Below are 19,810 nucleotides of genomic sequence, written 5' to 3' on the forward strand. Positions count from 1 at the left end.
TCCTGCTTAGAATAGTATGGTTTTAATAGTGATCAATGTATACATGTTGCTTAAACTAAACAAATTGCACATAACAACCTCAATTATAGCAAGACTATGAGTAATTACAATAAATATAATTATGCTCATTTCCTATAGGGTGGGTAATTATAAAACCGATTTTCTGCTGATAAGTAAAGTAAAATGTATAGCAAATATTGCACGTATAAAAATATGAGGTGCAACACAGTTCCAAAAATACCATGAGCATCAATCAACACTTTCATTTTTCACTCAGCATGAATTAAACTTCAAAGGTTTATGAAGAAAGGGAGGAAGAAAAAGCAAATTGTATTTGCTCGTCCACTGAAAGTTTATGCCTGCCAGAACCATTTAGTGGGGCTGCTTAACAGCTTTGTTGAGGTGTTTATCCTTTTCGAGAGAGTTCATAGCTCTCGGCATTCAGGGCAATGGAAATAGATTCAGACTATGCCAGGAATTCAGGACAATGTTTCCTAGTAAGACACAATGTTGCAGGCCATCTGCATAATCCCTTCATCCTGCTAGAGATAGGGAGAGGCTGTGGATAGTGACATGTCAAATTTGACAGCTTTATTAAACCGGAAAAACTATGCTGCTGTTCCTGCTGCTTTGCCATGAAGGCACAAATCCACAGATCTTTGAGAAAATTGCTTTTATTTCTGGAAACTGTAAGGTGTAAGAGAAAGGAAAGGAAGAATCCATGGCTGCTTTCTCAATTTAGCTTTTCCACTGAGGTCAACTTTCTATATTGGTACAGTATGTGGGTAGCTATAAGAAAATGCATGCACAGTAACATATAGAGTATACTTGTGGGAATAGTACAGATAAATATTTACAGTATGTATGTATAAGGACATAGTGATTTATGAATTATTCAAAAATTTGATTTGGCTGCTTTATCACGAAGCGCATTTTTTTGTAAGTGGTGTATGCAATGACAGGGAGCAGTGAATGTGCTGTTCCTCATCATTGTGCTACTCAGATGCCACATCATACATGATCGCGATTTATATATCTGACATAAATAACAAAGTGTACAATTTAAAAAATAATAATAATAATCAAAAACTTACATGATCAATTTGCTCACGACGGGCTGGCCACCGCCATCTTGCTTGAAGGTCTGATGCAAAATCTCGATTTCGTGCTAGATCTTCAAGCAAGATGGCAGCGGCTGACCTGTTGCAAGCAAGTGGATCAGGTAAGTATGATTTTTTTGTTTTCTACACTATTTCAGCTAAAACTAATTCGCTACCACAAAGCATGAGGAAATTTGGCTTTGCGGCAAACCGAATTTATCCGGAAATTTGCTCAACACTGCTCATGCACATGGAAGCAATCTTTGTATCATCTTTATTGTATCATTAATCTGGAAAAAACAATTAATACTAAACCTATGTCACTGGGATCTAGTAAGGTGGGAACACCCTGCACATAAAAATGTCAGCAACGTCTAACAGTGTACAATAACATTCAGCATATGCGACAAAATGAGACAGTCATCCAAAGATGCCCCAAATCCATCACAGTAGCTCATGCATTAACCCTACACTAATTATTGGTTGGCTCTTTTTGTGCCAAAATTTTGGCACATGTCGCATCTCTAACCCCTTCCTGCCCAGAGCCATATATATATTGCCCTGGGCGGGTCTTTAAAGATGGCACCTGCTTGCGTGAGCTGCAGGTGCCATAGTCGTCTGTTGCCTGCTGTTTTAAACAGCAAATACCGGGGCAAATATATACAATCGATGACAAATGTTGATCACAAATGTTTAGCCCCTCAGATGCCATGGTCAACTGTGATTACGGCATCTGGGAGAGCAAAAACCCAGAAGCGTGCAGTTCTGGGTGTGCACTGGCTCCCTCTAGCGGGGATCAGGGGAGCAGGATGGTGTGCCCACAGCTAAAGTGCTCCTGAATGATCCGAAGCTGCCACACATACGTTCCTATGGAGACCCTAGCTGTGGCAGGACTCCATAGGAATATAAAGTAATTCTCATAGACTCCAATGCTAATGCATTGGAGTCTATGAGAGAAGCAATCTGATGATGATTGCTTGTTATAGTTCCCTACGGTACCTATAAAAAAGTGTAAAAATTCATTAATAATTATTTTTAAATACAAAGAAATGTTAAAAAGTCTAAAAATTTAAATCACCCCCCTTTCCCCAAAATAAAAATAAATAAGCAATAAAAAATTAAACATAACGGAAATCGCCACATGAAATGCCCATATTATTAAACTATAAAAATAGCAAAATGGAAAAGAAAAATTAAAATGACCAAATTGCATTTTTTGTTGCTTCAACTCCCACAAAAAATCAAAAATAGATCAAAAAGTCATATACACCCAAAAATGGTATCAATGAAAAGATCCCCGGTCAAAAGATGAGCTCTCACACTGCTCTGTACACTTAAATGCAAAAAAGTTAAAGGTTCAGAATATGGCGATAAAGATAAAAAACTCTTTTTTTTTCAGTATTAAAAACAAGAAAAACTTTACAAATGTGGTATATTGATGTAATCATACTGCCCAGAGAGTGAAATTAACTGTTCAGTTTTACTGCATAGGGAACGTTGTAAAAACAAAACCCATAAAACAGTTGTGGAATTGCATTTTTTGGAATTTTTTTTAGCTCTCCACTACAATGTATGTAATATTAAATGGTGTTATTAGAAAGTACAACTTGTCCGCAAGAAACGAGCCCTCATATGTGAACGGAAAAAGAAAAGGGGTTAAGACTCCAGAAAAGTAGGGAGTGAAAAACAAAAACGCAAACACCAGCGACCAACCTATCTAACTGTCCCCTTAGACACAGTTGTTCAACTGATTAAAACACTTAGGGGCAAATTTTTTTAAGACTGGCATTTTAGATGCTGGTCTTATTAAGGACCTGCACTGGTGGTGGATCCGCCAAAGTTGTGTAGAGGCACCATTTTCTATGCCTGCCCTTTCTGTGCACACTTTTTTAGACCTGGCGTTAGCGGGGAAAAAGTTGCAGATTCTGCCACAACATAACGTGTGACAGAATGTGTGACATATATACAGTTGTGTTCAAAATAATAGAAGTGTGTTTAAAAAAGTGAATAAAGCTCAAAATCCTTCTAATTGCTTTTATTTCCATACACACAAATGCATTGGGAACACTACACATTCTATTCCAAATCCAAACATGAAGAAAAATATATCAAATTTGTGTTGTTCCTCTAAAGAAAGTTCCTAAAGTTCCTCTGTTCAAAATAATAGCAGTGTTTGTATTCTTCTTTACAAATGTTCACTATATAAACTGGAAAATGTTTTAAGATTTTGCTTTCATTTAAATCACTGAACTAATATTTAGTTGTATAACCACTGTTTCTGAGAACTGCTGTACATCTGTGTTGCATGGAGTCAACCGACTTCAGGCACCTGTGAACTGGTATTCCAGCCCCGGATGATTGGACTACATTCCACAGTTCTTCTTTTTTGGTTTTGCCTTGTTGGTCTGGAAACAAGATGTTGCACGTTTACTGGTGTGTTTGGGGTCGTTGTCTTGTTGGAACACCCATTTCAAGGGAATTTCCTCTTCAGCATAAGGCAGCATGACCTCTTCAAGTATTATGATGTATTCAAACTGATCCATGATCCCTGGTATGCGATAAATAGGCCCACCACCTTAGTATGAGAAACATCCCCATATCATGATGCTTGCGCCACCATGCTTCACAGTGTACTGTGGCTTGAATTCAGTGTTTGGGGGTCGTCTGACAAACTGTCTCCGGCCACTAGACCCCAAAAAAACAATCTTAGTTTCATCAGTCCACAAAATGTTGCACCATTTCTCTTTAGGTCAGTCAATGTGCTCTTTGGCAAATTGTAACCTCTTCAGCACTTGTCTTTTTTTCAACAGTGGGACTTTGCGGGGGCTTCTTGCCGATAGCTTGGCTTTACTTAGTCGTCTTCTAATTGTAACAGTACTCACAGGTAACTTTAGACCTTCTTTGATCTTCCTGGAGCTGATTGTTGGCTGAGTCCTTGCCATTTTGGCTATTCTTCTATCCATTCGAATGGTAGTTTTTTGCTTTCTTCCATGTCTTTCAGGTTTTGGATACCATTTTAAAGATTTGCGATTATTTTAGCTGAGCAGCCTATCATTTTCTGCACTTCTTTATATCTTTTAACCTCTCCAATCAACTTTTTAATCAAGGTACGCTGTTCTTCTAAACAATGTCTGGAACGACCCATTTTACCCATAATTTCAGAGAGAAATGCTCTATAACCAGCATGTACAACATTTTCTGTCTTCCTTCATTAACCACCTCAGCCCCCATGGCTTAAACACCCTGAAAGACCAGGCCACTTTTTACACTTCTGACCTACACTACTTTCACCGTTTATTGCTCGGTCATGCAACTTACCACCCAAATGAATTTTACCTCCTTTTCTTCTCACTAATAGAGCTTTCATTTGGTGGTATTTCATTGCTGCTGACATTTTTACTTTTTTTTGTTATTAATCGAAATTTAACGATTTTTTTGCAAAAAAATGACATTTTTCACTTTCAGTTGTAAAATTTTGCAAAAAAAACGAGATCCATATATAAATTTTGCTCTAAATTTATTGTTCTACATGTCTTTGATAAAAAAAAAATGTTTGGGTAAAAAAAAAAAAATAGTTTGGGTAAAAGTTATAGCGTTTACAAACTATGGTACAAAAATGTGAATTTCCGCTTTTTGAAGCAGCTCTGACTTTCTGAGCACCTGTCATGTTTCCTGAGGTTCTACAATGCCCAGACAGTACAAACACCCCACAAATGACCCCATTTCGGAAAGTAGACACCCTAAGGTATTCGCTGATGGGCATAGTGAGTTCATAGAACTTTTTATTTTTTGTCACAAGTTAGCGGAAAATGATGATTTTTTTTTTATTTATTTTTTCTTACAAAGTCTCATATTCCACTAACTTGTGACAAAAAATAAAAACTTCCATGAACTCACTATGCCCATCAGCGAATACCTTGGGGTGTCTTCTTTCCAAAATGGGGTCACTTGTGGGGTAGTTATACTGCCCTGACATTCTAGGGGCCCAAATGTGTGGTAAGGAGTTTGAAATCAAATTCTGTAAAAAATGACCAGTGAAATCCGAAAGGTGCTCTTTGGAATATGGGCCCCTTTGCCCACCTAGGCTGCAAAAAAGTGTCACACATCTGGTATCTCCGTATTCAGGAGAAGTTGGGGAATGTGTTTTGGGGTGTCATTTTACATATACCCATGCTGGGTGAGATAAATATCTTGGTCAAATGCCAACTTTGTATAAAAAAATGGGAAAAGTTGTCTTTTGCCAAGATATTTCTCTCACCCAGAATGGGTATATGTAAAATGACACCCCAAAACACATTCCCCAACTTCTCCTGAATACGGAGATACCAGATGTGTGACACTTTTTTGCAGCCTAGGTGGGCAAAGGGGCCCATATTCCAAAGAGCACCTCGGCAAAAGACAACTTTTCCCATTTTTTTATACAAAGTTGGCATTTGACCAAGATATTTATCTCACCCAGCATGGGTATATGTAAAATGACACCCCAAAACACATTGCCCAACTTCTCCTGAGTACGGCGATACCAGATGTGTGACACTTTTTTGCAGCCTAGATGCGCAAAGGGGCCAACATTCCTCTTATGAGGGCATTTTTAGACATTTGGATCCAAAACTTCTTCTCACGCTTTAGGGCCCCTAGAATGCCAGGGCAGTATAAATACCCCACATGTGACCCCATTTTGGAAAGAAGACACCCCAAGGTATTCAATGAGGAGCATGGCGAGTTCATAGAAATTTTTTTGCGGACGTCTGAATGGAGCTTTACAGGAGGGTGATCAATGACAGGGGGGTAATCAATGACAGGGGGGGTGATCAGGGAGTCTATATGGGGTGATCACCACAGTCATTGATCACGCCCCTGTAAGGCTCCATTCAGACGTCCGTATGCGTTTTGCGGATCCGATCCATCTATCAGTGGATCCGTAAAAATCATGCGGACATCTGAATGGAGCTTTACAGGGGGGTGATCAATGACAGGGGGGTAATCAATGACAGGTGGGTGATCAGGGAGTCTATATGGGGTGATCACCACAGTCATTGATCACGCCCCTGTAAGGCTCCATTCAGACGTCCGTATGCGTTTTGCGGATCCGATCCATCTATCAGTGGATCCGTAAAAATCATGCGGACATCTGAATGGAGCTTTACAGGGGGGTAATCAATGACAGGGGGGTGATCAGGGAGTCTATATGGGGTGATCAGGGGTGATTAAGGGGTTAATAAGTGACAGGGGGGGGTGTAGTGTAGTTGTGCTTGGTGCAACATATTACTGAGCTACCTGTGTCCTCTGGTGGTCGATCCAAACAAAGGGGACCACCAGAGGACCAGGTAGCAGGTATATTAGACGCTGTTATCAAAACAGCGTCTAATATACCTGTTAGGGGTTAAAAAAATCACATCTCCAGCCTGCCAGTGAACGATCGCCGCTGGCAGGCTGGAGATCCACTCGCTTACCTTCCGATCCTGTGAACGTGCGCGCCTGTGTGCGCGCGTTCACAGGAAATCTCGCGTCTCGCGAGATGACGCGTATATGCGTGACTGTGCGCAGCGCTGCCGCCTCTGGAACGCGAATCTGCGTTAGGCGGTCCGGAGGTGGTTAAAGAAGGACAATAATTGCCACCTGTTTTTCAAAGAATGAATTACTTCACTAATTTAACTCCACACTGCTATTATTTTGAACATGCCCATTTCAATTAGTGATTCAATTACACAGAATCAGCAGCATGCATGTCCTGACTGTTGGGTCTGTTGGATTTCTATTACTCTACTACACCTGCTAGTAAATTATTTGCCATGTAGAAATATAATTTCTACCAAAAACAGTGATTGATCAGGTTAGTGATGTCTGATGCTATTATTTTGAACACAACTGTACGCTATTAAAAGTAGTGTATATCTTTTCGTAAATGACGCCCTTTATTTTTTGTTGGTCTGAGGCCCCTTTCCCAAGTTATGATACGTTTTCTTATTACGCACCCAAGCACGGCTCCTTTCTGTGGTCATGCCCTCCTTCACAATTTTGATTGATGAAGCCATGTAGTGGCAAAGCAGCGAGGCTAGCCACAGAAAAGATTGGAGCTTGGGTGCAACAAGAGCGAAGGTGACACCCCCATTGCACCAAAGGTCTAATTTGCATGTTAAGAAAAAGTGTTCCTCCTTGTTGAACTGGAAATAAAAAACAGATGAGCTAGGTGGATTAGATAGTTCCTTTAGGCACATTTATTATTAATTCTGATGAAAAAGTGATGTGACATTGGGCAATAAAGGTCAGGATTGGGCATAAAATATGGCTAAATTCAGACATAGCAACAATAGTAAATGTGCCCTCTAGTTTACAATTAGAGATGAGCGAATCAAAGTTAATGAAGTGGAATCCGATCCGAATTTCAGGAAAAATTTGATTTGTCCCGAAGTTGAATTTCCTCACGCTTCGGGGTAACGAATCACATTTTTTCTAAAATGGCTGCTGCACGTGTTACAAAGTGAAAGAAGCCCATGAACGAGGGAGCACCCATAATGACATGCAGACAGCCAAATAGCAGATCTCCAGCCCCTGTGATGTCACAGCCCTATAAAAACCTCATCCTGCCCGGTCTCCATTTTACAGTGAACTTAGTGCAGGGAGAGACGTTGTAGGCACTAGGGACAGTGTTTAGGAAAGTCTTAATTCCCCCCAAAAAAACTATTGAGTTGTTCAGGGAAAGATTATTCATATTGTAAGGAAAGGATAGGGAGGCATTATCCACACTGTAGGGAGAGAGCAGGGTCCAATAGGGGAGTGTAAAGCCTGGGTAATAGGGGCGATTACTATTACACCTTGCTGCACTAATTAGGGATCCAAAGTGATCTATTACTACAGATTTTAGGTTGTTTTAAGCGGTAATTGCAGTAATCCAAGCATCTATTATTGGGTTGTCTGATACCACTACTTTTGGGGTGTATTTAGATGATATCCAACTACTTGCATTCATCTTTGCTTCTTTACTGAAAGTGTGGTCTGATACAACCAGTTTTGGAGTGTATTTAGTTGATATCTAACTACTTGCATTCAGCTTTGCTTCTGTACTGAAAGTACAGTTTAATACAACCAGTTTTGGGGTGTATTTATTTTACATATCTGCACCTGTTCTGTGTTATTGATTCAAACCTGGTTTGATACTACAGATTTTAGGGTGTTCAAATTCTTTTACACTTAATTCGATGCGTCAATAGCGATGAGCAGCAGGGGCAATATTCGAATTTGCGATATTTCGCAAATATTTGGGCGAATATTCGTCATAAATTCGCAAATTCGAGAATTTGCCATTATTTTCTTGATTGCGAGATTGGCAATTAATGATGCACATATTTTGGCGCAACTTCACATTTTAGCAGGTCTGACTACATATTACTGATTGGTGCACTAAGTATTGTTGTGAACTTGTGACATCACAGCACTATCTCTGCAGCATGTATGTATGTATGGACAGCAAAACCTATCACACTACCTAACACCCTGCACTGGAACCTATCAGCTACACTATATCACAATCTAACCTACACTGACTATCTCACACTAACTATCTGTATTATATATATAAGCTAACTAACTAACTAATGTAATGACACAGCAAAGCACAGAGCATAGCAATGACACTGCTGTCTCTCTAAGAACTGCAAAACAAACTGCAGAAAGGGCTGCTGAGGAGATTCTTATATAGTAAGAGGTAGGCAACTTTCCTATTGTTTGCTAGGGATGTTGCTAAGCTCAGAAAAATACATTGCAGCCTTCTCATTGGCCCACAAGCAAGAAGCAGGGAGGGATCATGGGTTCAGATGAAAAAAAAAGTCTAGAACAGTGATGGCGAACCTTTTATAGACCGAGTGCCCAAACTGTAACCCAAAACCCACTTATTTATCACAAAGTGCCAACACGGCAGTTTAACCTGAATACTACAGTCCGGTATAGTATATCTTTCATGTACTTTATCATTTAGCTATAATATCCTGCCTACATTCAGTGGGCTGCCTGTGCTGTTCATAGTGCGCCCTACGCTGATGAATGGCAGGAAAAGTCTAAGGCATATTGGTACACCATAGACTTTTTCCAGGGCACAGGTGCCCACAGATAGGGCTCTGAGTGCCACCTCTGGCACCCGTGCCATAGGTTCGCCACCACTGATCTAGAATATTCGCAAATACGAATATATAGCACTTGTAGGGATTGGCTCTGATAGGCAGGGTAAGCGGACACAGTACAAAGGCAAGATGTCACGGCGGACGTGCACAATAAAAAAGATAACACACCAACCAGGCTCTGGACGAGAGACAGGGGAAGGGTCACCTCCTAGTTTATCCCTGACCTCTTTCCCTGCACTGCTCAGCCCACAGACAGACCTTGAAGGTAGGTGTGCTGTGTCCTCCAGCCTGGGCTGAGAAAACCCTGAACTCCCTGAGATGGTGAAGTGGGGAGAAAGGAGCAGCCTGCTCGCACAGAACCTGGATGGGATAGATGACACCAACAACCAAACAAGAAATGACACTTATCTTCTGAGAGCAGGAACTGACAGCCAAGCTTCCCTCCAAACTTCCCAGACCAAAATGATCAGTATAATCCACTCAGAGCACTTAGCTGGAGACCATTTAAACTAATGACTCCACCCAGTGCACCTGATAAAAGGCGGATCCAGCACGGCATCAAAACAAATACTACACTCGTGCTGCTATCCTGGCCGACCTCCGCACATCGACAGAGTGGGGCATGACAGTACCCCCTCCCTTCTACGGGTGACATCCGGACACCCTGGACCAACCTTATCCGGATGGGACCTATGAAAGGCCCTCACCAGTCGGCTGGCGTTGACATCTGACGCCGGAACCCACATCCTCTCCTCAGGACCGTATCCCCTCCAGTGCACCAGGTACTGGAGGGAACCCCGCAGAACTCTCGAGTCGAGAATCCTGGAGATCTCGAACTCCAAGTTTCCCTCGACTAGAACTGGAGGAGGAGGCAATGGCGATGGTACCACAAGTTTAACATATTTTTTTAGTAAAGACTTGTGGAAGACATCATGGATCCTCCAAGTCTGCGGCAGATTCAGTCAAAACACCACAGGATTGATCACCGCAGAAATTTTATACGGACCAACAAATCTTGGATCCAGTTTCCAAGATGGCACTCTCAACTTAATATTCCTAGTGGACAACCACACCAGATCACCCACACACAGGTCCGGACCAGTCACACGTCTCCTGTCAGCCATTCGTTTATACCTCTCACCCATCCTCTCCAGATTTCCTTGAATCCTCCGCCAGATAGAGGATAAGGCAGAAGAGAATCTCTCCTCCTCTGGCATCCCGGAGGAACCAGACCCAGAAAAGGTACCAAACTGAGGATGGAAACCCTATGCGCCAAAAAATGGCGACTTACCCGTGGACTCCTGCCTACGGTTATTCAATGCAAATTCTGCTAAGGACAAGAATGAGGACCAGTCCTCCTGATTCTCAGCCACAAAGCACCTCAAGTAGGTCTCCAGGTTTTGATTGGTATGCTCCGTCTGACCATTCGACTGTGGATGAAAAGCCGACGAGAAAGAAAGTTGAATGCCAAGTCGAGAGCAGAACGCCCTCCAAAACCTGGAGACAAACTGCGTGCCCCTATCAGAGACCACATCCGAAGGAATACCGTGCAATTTCACAATATTATCCACAAAAATCTGCGCATGAGTCTTAGCGTTAGGCAGACTTGTTAGTGGTATAAAGTGAGCCATTTTACTGAAACGATCGACTACCATCAAAATCACTGTTCTCCCGGAGGAACTCGGTAGGTCCGTAATAAAGTCCATGGACAAATGCGTCCAAGGACGAGATGGAATAGACAATGGAAGAAGTGAACCAGGCGGTCGAGTATGAGCAACCTTTGACCGAGCGCAGGTTTCACAAGCTGTCACGTAATTCTCAATACTCTTACGCAACCCTTGCCACCAGAACCTCCGGGACACCAGACCACAGGTGGACTTACCACCAGGATGCCCAGCGAGAATAGTATCGTGATGTTCCTTGAACACCTTGTATCGTAGGCCCTCAGGAACAAACAACCTCCCTGGGGGACACAAACCAGGAGCCCCCTCCTGAGCTCCCAATACCTCCATCTCTAATTCAGGGTACAGAGCGGAGACCACCACTCCATCCGACAAAATCGGCGCTGGATCTTCTGAATCACCTCCCCCAGGGAAGCTGCGAGACAAGGCATCTGCCTTGACGTTCTTGACCCCTGGGCGAAAGGTAACCACGAAATTGAACCTGGTAAAAAACAATGACCATCTGGCCTGTCTAGGGTTCAGACGCTTGGCAGATTGCAGGTAAGCCAAATTCTTATGTTCTGTATACACAGTAACGGGGTGAGAAGCCTCCTCTCACCAGTGACGCCATTCTTCAAAGGCCAACTTGATCGCCAACAACTCCCTATCTCCAACATCATAATTCCTCTCGGCGACCGAGAGCTTCCTGGAGAAGAAGGCACACGGGACCCACTTGCCAGGAGAAGGACCCTGCGAAAGCACCGCCCCAACCCCCACCTCTGATGCATCAACCTCGACCACGAATGGCTGAGATACATCCCACCAGAATGGGAGCAGACGCAAAACGCTCCTTAATAGCCGAAAAGGCCTGCAATGCCTCATCCGACCAGACAGAGACATCAGCGCCCTTCTTGGTCATATCAGTAAGAGGTTTGACTAGCGTAGAATAATTCGAAATAAATTTTCTATAATAATTCGTAAACCCCAAAAACCGCATCAAAGCTTTCTGATTCTCCGGTCGGTCCCACTCCAGAACCGCCCGGACCTTTTCGGGGTCCATACGAAAACTGGAATCAGAAAGCATGTATCCCAAGAATGGAAGCTCTTGCACCGCAAACAAACATTTCTCCAATTTGGCGTATAACTTATTCTCCCGAAGGATCGTCAAAACCTGTCTCACATGATCCTGATGGGTCTTCAGATCAGGAGAATAAATTTAAATGTCATCTAGGTAGACTACTACGAACCTCCCCACCAAGTGATGAAAAATATCATTGACGAATCGCTGAAATACCGCTGGCGCATTCGTCAACCCAAAAGGCATTACCAGGTTCTCAAAATGACCCTCGTGCGTATTGAAGGCCGTTTTCCACTCATCCCCCTCCTTGATCCTGATCAGATTGTATGCTCCTCTCAAATCCAACTTGGAGAACACCTTGGCTCCAACAATCTGATCAAAAAGATCAGAGATCAAAGGCAGGGGATATGGATCCTGGACTGTAATACGGTCCAGCTCCCGGAAATCCAAACACGGTCTCAGTGATCCATCTTTCTTCTTCACGAAGAACAAACCTACCGCCACTGGAGACTTAGATGGTCTAATATGACCCTTTGCCAAACTCTCGGCGACATACTTTCGCATGACCTCTCTCTCGGGTTGAGAGAGGTTGTAGAGCCGAGACTTAGGCAACTTAGCCCGCGGAATGAGATTCACTGGACAATCATAGTCACGATGAGCCCCACCCTCCGAAAAGACATCCGAGAGATACTGAGGCAAGGCCGTAACGGACACTTCAGAAATAGATGTGACAAGACAATTATCCGAACAAAACTTGCTCCAACCAATGATTTGTCTCGCTTGCCAGTCAATAATTGGGTTATGTCTAGACAACCACGGCAACCCCAAAACTATTGGAGCTGGGAAATCCTTCATGACGAAACAGGAAATAATCTCAGCATGTGAATCACCCACCCTTAAATGAATACCATGAACAACGTGAGTAAGGCTCCCTTGAGAAATAGGGGAAGAATCAATAGCAAAAACACGAATCTCGTTCTCTAACGTGCAAGTACTTAGTCCCAAACCCTCAAGAAACAGAAAGTCAATTAAATTTACCCCAGCACCACAATCAAGAAAAACATCAACAAACACATTTCTAGACTCTAGCGCCACCATAGCTGAAAGGAGAAAACGGGAACTGCAGGGAACTTGCATACCAGTCTGCTCCACCACACCATTCATACTACCAAGTGTGAGGGGAGTTTTTTTTTCTTTTTTCTGTGGTTCAATATACGGACAAGAAAAAACAAAATGACCCCTCTTCCCACAATATAAACATAGATTATGCACTTTTCTAAAGTCTCTACTATCCGAATGTCAAGATATCTGACCTAACTGCATGGGTTCCTCCCCTACCCCAGAGTAACAAGCAATATCACCCTGGGCAGCTGGTGCAACAAAACCACACGCAGGAGGGATCCCCTACACGGAGGGACCCTCACACCTCTCTCTGATACGTCTATCCAAACGTATAGCCAAAGACATTGCGTTTTCCAAAGTATCTGGGTATTCATGAAAAGCCAGAGCATCTTTCAACCTTTCAGATAACCCCTGACAAAACTGGCTACGTAACGCGGGGTCGTTCGACCCCGACTCAGTAGCCCACCTCATAAACTCTGTGCAGTAAACCTCAGCAGTATGTTTACCCTGTAGTAGGTTACGTAATTTTGACTCTGCCATCGAAACTCGATCTGGGTCATCGTAAATCAATCCCAGGGCTTTAAAAAATTCCTCCACCGACCGGAGAGCCAGAGAACCGGGCGGCAGGGAAAAAGCCCAGGATTGCGCGTCCCCTTTAAGCAAAGACATGATGATACCCACCCTCTGATCCTCATTACCTGATGAAAATAGGCACAATCGAAAGTACAAATTACCCCCCTGCAAATCTCTCAGGAAGAGCGACTTTAGGCTCCCCAACAATTTGACCTGTACCTGAAGCCAACACCCTCTGACACTGTGTGACCGTACTACGCAGATCCGCAACCTCCAGGGACAAACCCTGCATGCGGTCAACCAGTGCATCAATTGACGCCATCACATAAACAGAAAGAATAAAAGCACAATGTCTCTGTATAGGAAATAGTCTCAAGACCCGAGTTCAGGAACACATCTGCAATATAAAAAAGGGACTCGAGTCACACAGTGTCTCTTTGCATTTAAAAATCCATCATGAAAAAAATCCTAGGGGTTTGCGTTTTACTGGGATCGAGATAGTCCACAATCCAGTACGTGGAGGAGATTTTGTCCCAATTTTAAATAGGAGGGAGGTAGAGTGGATGTATCTGCTTAATACGATTCAACCTCAGGGGTTGAATATAGAATGTGATGTTAATGCCTGTATAGTTTGAGTACCAAGGAAAAAAAAAAAAAGATGACTCTGCGCCCAATGACATATCCAAGGTATTTAGTCTCCTCTAACCCTATCGCACATTTCTTTGGGTTAGCTGTTAGTCCAGCCTTTCGAAGGGAGTCCACTACGGCCTGTACTTTAGGCAGGTGACTTTCCAAGTCGGTACTGTGAATGATAATATCGTCCAGGTAGGCCGAGGCGTACCGACGGTGGAGACGAAGTACAATATCCATTAGACGTTGAAAAGTGGCGGGGGCGCCATGCAGGCCAAAAGGTAATACCTTATATTGGTACAGCCCCTCTGGTGTGATGAAGGCAGTTTTCTCTTTGGCAGCCTCCGTCAAGGGTATCTGCCAGTACCCTTTGGTGAGGTCCAAAACAGAAAAATACCTGACTTGGCCTAACTTCTCAATTAGTTCCTCTGCCTGAGCCATGGGATATGCATTGAATTTAGATATTTCGTTCAACTTCCTAAAATCGTTACAAAATCGTAACGTCCCATCTGGCTTAGGACTATAGGACTGGCCCACTCACTTTTAGATTCCTCAATGACATCTAGCCGCAGCATGAGCTGCACTTCCTCCGAGATGGCTTTTCGCCGAGCCTCGGGTACCCGGTATGGCTTTCACCAGACTTTTGCCTGAGGCTCAGTGACAATGTCATGTTGGATTGCGGAAATGCATCCAGGGAGGTCTGAGAACACATCCGTGTTCCGACTAACGAACTCCCTGGTCTCCTGAGCCTGTTTAGAGGAGAGGCTGTCAGCAATTTTTATTATGGCAACCTCTTCCCTTGCATCAGACAGAGGAGCCGGAACCTTTTCCCCAAGCAAGACCAGCCGCGGGCTGTCTTCCGTACAGGTGTCCTTATCTTTCCAAGGTTTTAGTAAATTAACAAGGTACTCTTGCTCTGGCTTTCGCCTCCCTGGCTAATGTACCTTATAATTTACCTCTTCAATTTTTTCCCGTACCTCGTAGGGACCCTGCCATCTAGCCAGGAGCTTACTGTCCATGGTCGGTACCAGAACCAAAACACCATCACCCGGGTTAAAGATTCAGACCCGAGCCTGTCGATTATAGATCCGACTCTGAGCTCGCTGAGCGGCCTCCATATGCTCCGTGACAAGAGGCAAAACGGTCTCTATTCGCTGTTGCAGCTTGGTAAGGGTACTTTCACACTAGCGGCAGGACGGATCCGACAGGCTGTTCACCCTGTCGGATCCGTCCTGCGGCTATTTTGCCGTGCCACCGGACCGCCGCTCCATCCCTATTGACTATAATGGGGACAGGGGCGGTGCTCCGGTGCAGCACGGCAGTGCACGGCGAAAGGCCACCGTACTAAAAGTACTGCATGTCCGACTTTTCAGTCCGGCGGCCTCTCAACGCGAAATGCCGTGCTGCGCCGGAGCTCCGCAGCCTTTCCCCATTATAGTCAACGGGGACGGAGCGGCAGGACGGATCCGACAGGGTGAACAGCCTGTCAGGTCCGTCCTGCCGCTAGTGTGAAAGTAGAGTTACATATTCAAGGACGCCTTTATGCGGAGTGGGTTGTTGTTCCTACGCCTCTTTGGCTACGTCTAGCAAGCCACGAGGATGTCTGCCATATAGCAATTCAAAAGGTGAGAACCCAGTAGAGGCATGGGGCACCTCTCGCACTGAGAACATGAGATAGGGCAGAAGAAGGTCCCAATCCTTCCCATCATTGGACACCACCCTTTTTAACATGGTTTTTAGAGTTTTATTAAACCTTTCAACCAGTCCGTCTGTTTGTGGATGGTACACGGATGTCCGTAACTGTTTAACATGTAGCAATTTACAAAGTTCCCTCATGACTTTGGACATAAAAGGGGTCCCCTGGTCAATCAGAACCTCTTGTGGAAGCCCCACTCAGGAGAACATCTCCATTAGCTCCTTAGCTATAAGTTTTGCCGATGTATGTCGCAGTGGCACTGCCTCCGGGTACCGAGTGGCGTAATCAAGGACAACCAAGATGTCTTGGTGTCCCCTAGCGGACTTCATTACTGGGCCTACTAGGTCCATAGCGATTCGCTCAAATGGTACCTTGATGATCGGGAGAGGTACCAAGGGACTGCAAAAAAGGTGCTGGGGGCTAGTTGCCTGGCCAGTCGGGCAAGACTTACAGAACTCGTCCACCTCTAAACACACTGGGCCAGTAAAACCGTTGTAGTATCCGGTCCTGTGTTTTCTGCACTCCCAGATGACCCCCGAGAACATTCTGGTGGGCTAACTCTAACACGAGTTTGCTATAAGCCTGGGGCACCACCAACTGTTCAATGGATTCACCTTGCAGCTGATTTACATGATTCAACATATCCTGATGAACCACAAAACGGGGGAACACTGACTCTGCCCCTGGTTGTTGTGGTTCACCATCTATTATTAGTACATTTTCCCAGGCTCGGGATAAGGTTGGATCCCGGTGTGGTGCTGTATCAAAATTATTCCCGGAGACATTGAGGTTTGCCAGCTCAGGCCCCGGTGGCAGGTCCTCCATGTCTCCCACCATTACACTTAGTGGGGCTGCTTCCCCCTCTTCCACCGAAGTGGCGGTCACCCCTACCACTGGCCCTTCAGACTCAGGTTCCCAGGGTTCTGGTCTCCCCCCTGAGCCGGGCCACTCTACTAGGGTTACCCCTCTCTCATGGGTATCAGTCACTCTCGTAATCGGCCACAGTGTAGGGAAGCCGGGGAAGTCTCTCCCTATTATAAGTTCATAGTGTAGGTTGGTTGCGACAGCCACCTCGTGGGTCCACCTGCCGGAAACCGTGGACAGAGACACCATAGCAGTAGGGTAGTCTTTTAAGTCCCCATGTATACACATAACTCTGACCTTACGCCCGGTATACTCAGTGGAGCGTACCAGGGAAGCCCTTACCAGGGTCACCAGACTCCCTGAGTCCAACAGAGCCTCTGCTAAAGTGTCTCCCACCTCCACCTGGCACAGGTGGTTCAGAGACTCTGGAGCACCCACTGCACACAGTTTCCTGGCATACAATGATTGACGGAAGCCATAGTTCATGTCCATGGGTTCCCCCTGATGTGGACAGTCAGCTCGAACATGGCCAGGCTCTCGACACCGCCAGCAGATTATTGGAGCGGGATCCACAGGGGTTACCTCCCGGGTGGGTTTGGTGGGTTACGGTATTTGACTGCCCCCCTCCCAAAAGAACCCCCCTGCAAGTTCTGGTCACCTCATAGCGCTCCACCAAGTCGACCATCTGAAACGCATTACCTGGAGAGACCTGGCCAATCCATCGCTGGAGAGGAGGTGGCAGAGCCCTCCAGAACATATCTGGTAACAACCGGTCCAGCATAGCAGTGGGGCTCAGCACGTCAGGTTGTAGCCACTTTTGCAAAAGGTTGAGCAGGTTATAATAATGGGGTCTCACGGGCTCAGCCGGGTTGAACCCCCACTGATGCACCCGCTGGGCCCGGACCAGCACATTCGCCCCCCAGTCTTGCCAAAATATCACCCTTTACCTTTGGGTAGTCGGCCACTTGATCGTCTGGCAATTCGAGACTCTGATGCCAGGAAAGGAGCGATGACCTCAGCCCACAGGTCCTGGGGCAGCCTTTCCCTGGTGGCCACTTTCTCATACATCGCCAGGTAGGTTTCGATGTCATCTGTGGGTGTCATCTTAGGGATCGCTGCACGGACTGCTTTCCGGGCATTGTGGACGCTTCGGGTTGCTCCTGTTGTCTGCAAAGCCATCACGTGTTGTAGCAGCAACTGGTTGGTCTCTTTCTGCTGCTTGTTAGCCTCTCGCTGGTGCAGGTTGGTCTCTCTGCTGCAAATTAGCCTCCATGAGGGCCTTCACAACAGCCTCCATTTTGTCGTGTGACACAGGTTTGAATTTAGCTGGTTTGATAACTGACATTCAACCGTGCCCAAAAATGCAAACAAAAAATATTTCGGCGTTCACGCCAGCCTCACTGCGCTTGCCCGCTCCAAGCCACCAATTGTAGGGATTTGCTCTGGTCGTCAGGGTAAGCGGATGCAGTACAGAGGCAAGAACACGGTAGTAAAGCAAAAGTTCAGTGTTTATTCACACAAAAAAACAATAAAGCAAAAACAACACTGTGCAGAGTCCTGGTGTTAATTCACACCACATAAAGTCCACAGCACAAACGTGTCACCTGGCGGACTGTTTTGTCCATGCCAATCCACAGCCGTCCACAGCAGGCTTTAGGGCACCTGATTTTCAGCGTGCGGCTCTCCAGCACGCTACCAACTGGTAGGAACCCAAGACCACAGTGCTTCACAGCTCCACTATGAAAATGCAGGGTAATCCACACCCAGCTGTGACTGCTGGCTGGGATTTTATTCCCAGCCCAAAACCTGGCCCGGAACATGGGGAACAGCCACATACCCTGCTCTTTGGCTGCTCCCAATAAGAACCGGCTCCGATCAACTTTACAGCCACACTAAGTAAAACACTGTCAGCCAGCCTAGCTGCTGCTGACACACTAAACTACCAGTTCCTAACTTACCGAGGTCAGGAACCTCGGTGACACGTACCTTCCGTCAATGACGGACCCCTGTGCCTTCCTACACACTATATTCGAAATCTTCGCAAATTCTCAAAGTGGCGATATTCGCGATTAAAATTCGGAATTCGAATATTCACGCCCAAACTATGCGCCATTCAGTAGTTGCGGCATAAGTGTGAAATTGCGGCCTGATACTATTGCTCTTTTACCCTTGTAGTTAATATTACAGTACAGTATGTCTGACAGACAAGTGAGAAGAGATCCATGGCTTGCTCTGGTAGGCAGGCAAGTAGCGACGATGATAGTCGCATGGGAGCTGGTGTTGCGAGCTGCAAGGCACGTGGCTCTGAGAATGGTGAGAGTGACATCTGTGACATGCATGAAGAATTGAAGATCCTTCTTTGGCGCTTCAAGACCGAATCAAGACCATCTCTAGTTTTAAGATCTTTATTCCATTTAAAAATGCATTCAGTATAAAAACTCAGTTGAAAAACAACGTGTTTCGGGGAATTAAGATTCCCTTCATCAGGTTAAAAATTTAAGAAAATCACATGGGGTGCATGTAGAAAAATATAAGCAGAAAAAAATGCCAAAAACCACATCTGTGGGTGGTTACAGGGTTGTGGAACCACCCCCAGGTGTTAACTCATTAACATAAACAGCACATAACAAGAGGTACTGAGGGCACCGTCCTCCCACCTGGGAATTGAAGGAACGCAATCCTGGCCTAATCCGACCGTCCAAGAAATCGGGGTGCAGGGCTTGAACAGAATGAAATAGAGAACAAGATGCAAAAATAAGCCGCACTCACCATTCGTGTTCACGCTTCTTTATTGCAGGGCATGTTGCGGGGGCAGACTCACATGGAGTATCAATCCACAGCGACGTCCGTTTCGCGGTATGACCGCTTCCTCCGGCTGTTTGATCCACTCTGGGAATGAAGTGTGTGCTAGTTATAGCCTCATATGGGGGAGGGTCAACTGACCCATCACTCAAACACCCTTGAGGCTA

The 19,810-nt window shown here is 45.1% G+C and overlaps 1 long non-coding RNA gene across 1 annotated transcript; it reads left to right on the forward strand.

Moving 5' to 3' along the window:
• Positions 1 to 963: 963 nt before the first annotated feature.
• On the forward strand, positions 964 to 19,592 carry LOC120991675. The gene is made up of 3 exons (XR_005776757.1): positions 964 to 974; positions 17,019 to 17,024; positions 19,462 to 19,592. It is a non-coding gene; the product is annotated as an uncharacterized LOC120991675 (long non-coding RNA).
• Positions 19,593 to 19,810: the final 218 nt, after the last annotated feature.

This window comes from Bufo bufo, chromosome 2, assembly GCF_905171765.1.
Source record: "Bufo bufo chromosome 2, aBufBuf1.1, whole genome shotgun sequence".
NCBI lineage: Eukaryota > Metazoa > Chordata > Amphibia > Anura > Bufonidae > Bufo > Bufo bufo.